Raw genomic sequence first — 6,108 nt, forward strand, 5'->3', positions numbered from 1 at the left:
CAGAGCCTCGGAAAGTCACGGGACAACACGAGAACATCCTGCTGTGTCGAGTGTCTCCACTCAAATGAACCGGACAGGAGGCTGTGGTTACAATGTGGGTGCCTGGTAACCAGAGTTCTAAGTTCTGTTGGGGGCTGTCACCAAGGAAGTGAGGTCACTTCTTCAAAGTTCTATTACTTGGCCCCTTCCTTCAATCAGACCCACCCAAAGCCCCCGCTAGGCTGTTGGCTGCTCTCCCTCCTTGCCCATGTCATCTCCATCACTGTACACAAATATCCATCACCACCCTCCCCACAGCTGCTTGGGAGTGGAACCAGTGGCCAGCTTTGAGGAGACAGAGCTGAAGTCACACCTCTTTTATCCTACCAGTTCTGTGTCCTGGAAAAGCCACTGTGCCTCTCAAGATCTCCCCAGTCTCCCAACCTGCACAATGGGGATGGTGCTAAAAACAGCTTTCTAGGAACATCGTCAGGTGTATATGAGATAATACCTACGACACCTGTGGATTGGTGTCACATGTATCTAATGCTGAACCTCCCATCTATGTCAGTTCCATCTGTGCAGCCTCCACAAACCCCCACTCCATACTTCTTGTCACACATCATTGGCCTGAATTTGGTCTGGTCACTCTTATCTGCAAGAGGGGTTAGGAATTTTATCTTTTAGCTTGTTGAATTGCCACCCAAAATAAAACTGATTCTCTGTTCTGAATATTAAGGGAGAAGGTGAACAGTGGAAACTACCCGTGCTCTCGCCCTACACTAACCTTCAAGTTGAAGGGGAGGAGATGAGCTTTTCAGATAAATCAATCATGTATTTACCTACCACAGGCTCTCTTTTCTTGTTGTTTATTCATCCACAGAGAACAAGTAGTCTTGCTTCCAAACCAGAATGTATGAGACGTCCACTGCCCTCTGTTCCCAGCAGAGTAACCAGAACCAATTTGTTGGCTTTTATTTGCCTGGCCCTTGTAAGTAGATCTGAGAACATTCTTTCTATGTCCTTCATAGAGTGGGTCTGGGAGGGTCTGAGGTTGTAGAGAATTGTAGGCAAGTAGCAGGCTCCTGAAAAACTGAGTCAAATTTGAATCTCTGTAATTCGAAGAAGGAGAGTGACATCAGCATCATGGTGGAATAAGACACCTTCTGTTTTTCTACTCCTGCACTAACAATGCTTTGGCATCCATCCATAGACAAAAGTGCCTTTGTGGGAGAAGTGGGATCCAGCACCATATGCCAAGGGACCCAGAAGGAGTCTCACCCACCCATGCATCTGGTAATAGGCAGACAGACCTCGGTCCCAGCTCTGGACCCTGCAGTGGCCTGTAAACCAGCTCAAGCTCCTTTCAGCTGCTGCATGGAAACCCCTGAAAACACTGTCTTAGATCATGACACACAGAGGAGAGGGCCTTTGTGGAAGTCCAGGTTTCAAGAAGAGAAGTTCCAGCCCTCTGTTGGAGCACAAAAATATGAGTGTGGATGGGTTGAAGAGTTTGGGGGCATTGGCAGCTAGGTACACTTAGAGGGCTTTAAAGGATGTGGATCCTGTAACTGCACTGAGCACTCCATCAAGAAGTCTCCCATGACTTGTGGGGTATGCCTCACCCATGGATCTCCCCAGCTGGCCTTTAGGCACCCCCAGTGCTCTGCGTGCCTCACATACACACACCTCCACCCTAGGGCTTCTTCCCTGTGTATGCTCCCAACAGTGGTGGTTAGAGTGAATTTTGGAGGACAGCTAGTGAGCACGTGCAGAAACTTAGTCCAAATCCGCAGGCCAGAGAGAGACCACAAACTTGAGGTTTCACACAACCTCTGGAATACAAAAGGGAGGCTGTCAGCGCCCAGCCTATTACATCACAGCATCAAGAGAATGCATACAAGCTGGAGAATTCTGCCATTAATGAACAAATTAAAAATGCTGAGATTATACTGGTATAGCACATTAAAATGCAAATATATTATTGAAACATACATTAAGTTTAAAAATTGACATTTCAAATGTTGGAAAAATTAAGTTTGAGAAACCTTGTAGGTGGTCAGTAAACATCTGTCCCTCCCTCCCTCGCCAGAGCAGCTGTATGTATATGTATAGATACACACACACACACACACATATATATACCCCCTATAAGTTATATATATAGAGAGACGCATATGTGCATGTGTGTCCACAAACACTCATACATATATATAATGCATGTACCTATGTATATCATATACATCTATGTATACATGATAGAATACTCACATGCACATGTGTGTATCTCTACAATTTCACCTTCAATAAGGTAAATTTCCGGTTTGTATTGACTCTAAATATCTCTGCTTTTTAACTTGTTAGGTCTGTTTCGGTTTGTTTTCCCCAAACTTTCTGGTTAGTCCTCTGGGCACTTCTCAATTGGATAACTGTTATGGTTTTCATTCGTTGTTGTGCTTTCATTTTCTCTTTTTAATAAACATATTTGTTGGAATATGACATACAATCAGAATAGAGCACAAATCCAAGTGTAAAGATTGATAAGTTATCAAAAAGTGTACACATGTGTTAACAACACCCAGGCCAACAAACAGAACATGACCAGTTCTATTTACAGTAGATTATACATGATGTATATAATAGATAATAACCACAGTTACCCAGATTATTATTTCTCCTTTTTCAGGAAGTAGCACACTGAATGGCAATGCATAAAGCAAATTTGGTCATGATGTGGCCTCCTTCAAAAATATAGCTGGATTTGGAAGGTTAATTTTTTTTAGGAATACATGAGTTTAGTTCCAGAAAAAAAGAGGCTTGTAAATTTCCTTTCCTGTAATGACCTTGTAAGATTTTTGTAGCAACGTTAAGCTATTCTCATAAAATGAATCAAAAAGTTTTTCCCACTTTTCCTGTTCTGTGGAAGAGCTAGACTCAATGTGTATTATTTCTCTCCTGAATGTTTGGTGGAATTTGCCAGCAGAGGTGTTGGCCACGATGAAATGTGGGAATGTTTTAAACTATGGATTCAGTTTCTTCTTTAGATATGGGACTATTCAGATTTCTCATTTCTTCTTGAGACAGTTTTGGTAACTTTCATTTTCCTGGCAATTTGTGAATTTCATCTAATTTTCAAATGAATTGACATGTTATTTATGATGACACGTGTGTTGTCAGGGAAGGTCTGGGGTGACTCTCCTGGGGGCAGATGTCAAGCTCAGCTCATGTGTCCCCGAAGCTTCAGGCACCTGGATGCTGGAGGGAGAGCTTGTTCTCATTGCAGGACGAGAGGCTGAATGCTTTTCTTCTCGCCTTCTGCTCTCCATTCACACCAGCTCAGGAAACCTTGTTCCTGGGCAAGTTGGCGTGCATGCAACACCCCATGTAAATTCTTCCAGGCCTGGTGGATATTTGGAATTTTTTTCTCAGATGTCCTCTTGAAGCCACATGGCCACTTTTGTATAATATTTTCTCTTTATGTTATATTTTAGTCAGTTTTTGTAATCACATTTTCAATTTTTACACCATACAAGGCTGTCTCTTAGACTCCTAAGTGTTTTCAGTTTTAACTCCTTCATACTTCTCCCGGATGTGCCTGCCTTACGGTGATTCCTCCTTCATGGGAGCTCTGAAGCTCATCCTAGCTGCCTGGTTGTTGATGGTGGCAGATACACAGGTTTGATGGGGCCGAAGGTTAGGCAGTTTGATTGCCTGCCTTCTGCTGCACCATTCTCAACCCACAGAAGCCATGCTTCTCTGCTTGTCCCAGAGCCTTCAGGTGTAATTACTCTTCCTCCCCAGCGCTACCTCCAATCTCATGTTGATATTATTGCTGTTCTCTGAAGCATTTGATGATGTGTTCAAATGAACAAGCATTTTGGATCCTGAACCAAAGAACCATTTACAAACCGCACTCTGAATGTGATCTGCTTTTCCATTCATTAAACTTTTCTCATAAACTTAATCACTTTTCTCCATGTGTGTGGAATTCACTAAGGATGTTCCAGAGCCCCGGTGATGTTACTTGATTTAGCTATAAATTCTAAGGCTTCAGGAGAGCTGTTGCCACAGATGGAGTGAGTTGGCTGGGCATTCTTCCTTAATTAAGTGATTGCATTGGATTTGAAGATAATTGTGGTTTGAGTCTGTTCCCTAAGGAGCCCCATCCCTCTCAGCAGGTTTCAGTACAAGAACTAGCAGTATGTTCTGGCCTTGGTTTTTGCCATTGAGGAAATCAACAGAAACTCCCATCTTTTACCCAACATATCTCTGGGAGTTGATCTCTATAATGTCCTGCACAATGAACAGAAGGCACTGGAGAGTTCCCTCATTTGGGTCTCAGGGCTGCGCAAAGACAACCCAAATTACACCTGTAGGAGAGAGAGCAAGTCTCTAGCAGTCCTTACTGAAACAACATGTGCAATTTCTGCCTAGATTGGAACACTGCTGGAACTGTACAAATTTCCACAGGTAAGGCTGTGTGGGATGGGGAGCCATGAAATCATGTCTACTTTGATGCCATTCTCAGGTGCCTGAAAAGGAAGAAAGGAGGAGACTGTGTTTATGCATCTCTCACAGGATGTAATCTCCAAGGACAAGTGTATAGAGTCTTAGTGAGGTATGCACATTTCCTTTATTTGGCAGCCCTAAGCACTATGATTTCATCCGTGTCCAATGATAACAAGGTTCCAGGGACCATCTGCTCTTGGCCAGGTTGGGTCCCAATCCTGAGTCAAGTCATTTGCATGAACAACATTTGCAGTGATGCAAATGAACTGCATCAGAGGAGGCAATGTCAGGTGTAAGGTGCAAGTGTCAGAAAGGGCCCATGTCACTAAGGGCTCAGACAAGAACATTCCAGCATCACAGCCTCCAAAGTGCAAGATAAGGAGGGACAGCCTCACACACCCAGGGCCCAGGGCAGCCACAGGACATTCTATGTGTGACCCATGCAGGGCTGCACACCAATCATGAGTGCAGAAACACCACAAGCCCATGAGGCCCTGCCTGGGGAAGCAAAAGTCATGCTGAATTTATAAGATTCCAAATCAGTAACTCAAGATCAATGCAGAAATAAAGTTGCATTTTTGATTTTCTAAAAATTGACCTCCTTTCCTTTTCCTCAGTTCTTTTAACCATGCTCATTCCGGGATCAATATGTTGTGATGATCCACTTCTGCACCCTCAACATTGGTTTCCTCCATTATTAATGCCGTTGTGAGAAATTCCTCCCTTTCCTCACCCTAAAGCAGAGGATACTAGCTGGAAGGAATCTTTGTATTCACCATCACCCCAAACATCTATGACTTTGACAAAGGTCACACACACCTCTATGGCCCTGGAGCAAAGGGGATTTTAGGGCAGTGAAACCATAGTTCTATATGAATCTGCAATGGCGGATACATATTACTATGTATTTGTCAAAACCCATAGAATGTACAACACAAAGAGTGACCCTAATTCATTCCCTTTTAAGCCTTGGTATTCATTTGTTGCAATTTTTCTCTTTTTTTGAACATTATTACTAGGATTTTATTGAGTATATTTGTCATTTATTAGAATCTAATTTAGTTTTATTTATCCTTTCGATGTTTGTCTTTTAGTTTGTGAAGCCTTCCTCTAATATTTATCATTTTGTGTCGTCTATTTTCTTTGTGTTTAATTTTCTGCTCTTTTTCTAGCTTGTGATGAATGCTTAGAACTTAGAAATTCAACTTTTCTATATTATACACAATAATATATAAATATATATAATCTAGGATTATACATTTCTCTCTAAGGATAGTTTTAATTCCACCCCAAAAGATTTGAGGAATAGTATTTTTAATTGGAAATACATTCTAATTTCCATCGTAGTTTACTCATTAATCATGGGTTGTTTACAAATGTATTTATTAATCTCCAAGCATGTAGGAATTGACGTTAGCAATAAGAATTAAGAAGTTAAGCTCAGGGCATCCTCTGATAGCAGATGTAGTTCCAATTTTGAATAATAAGTAATAGCAATCCCAATGCGTTACTTCTGCACAGATCTTGAGTTCACAAAGTCCTGTATTCCATTTTAATGTATTTTACAAAAGAATTAGTCCAAAAAAGACTGAGGGGAAAAAGCTGGTTTTTCATCAGAGC

Source organism: Diceros bicornis, unplaced genomic scaffold (assembly GCF_020826845.1).
Source record: "Diceros bicornis minor isolate mBicDic1 unplaced genomic scaffold, mDicBic1.mat.cur scaffold_108_ctg1, whole genome shotgun sequence".
Lineage (NCBI taxonomy): Eukaryota > Metazoa > Chordata > Mammalia > Perissodactyla > Rhinocerotidae > Diceros > Diceros bicornis.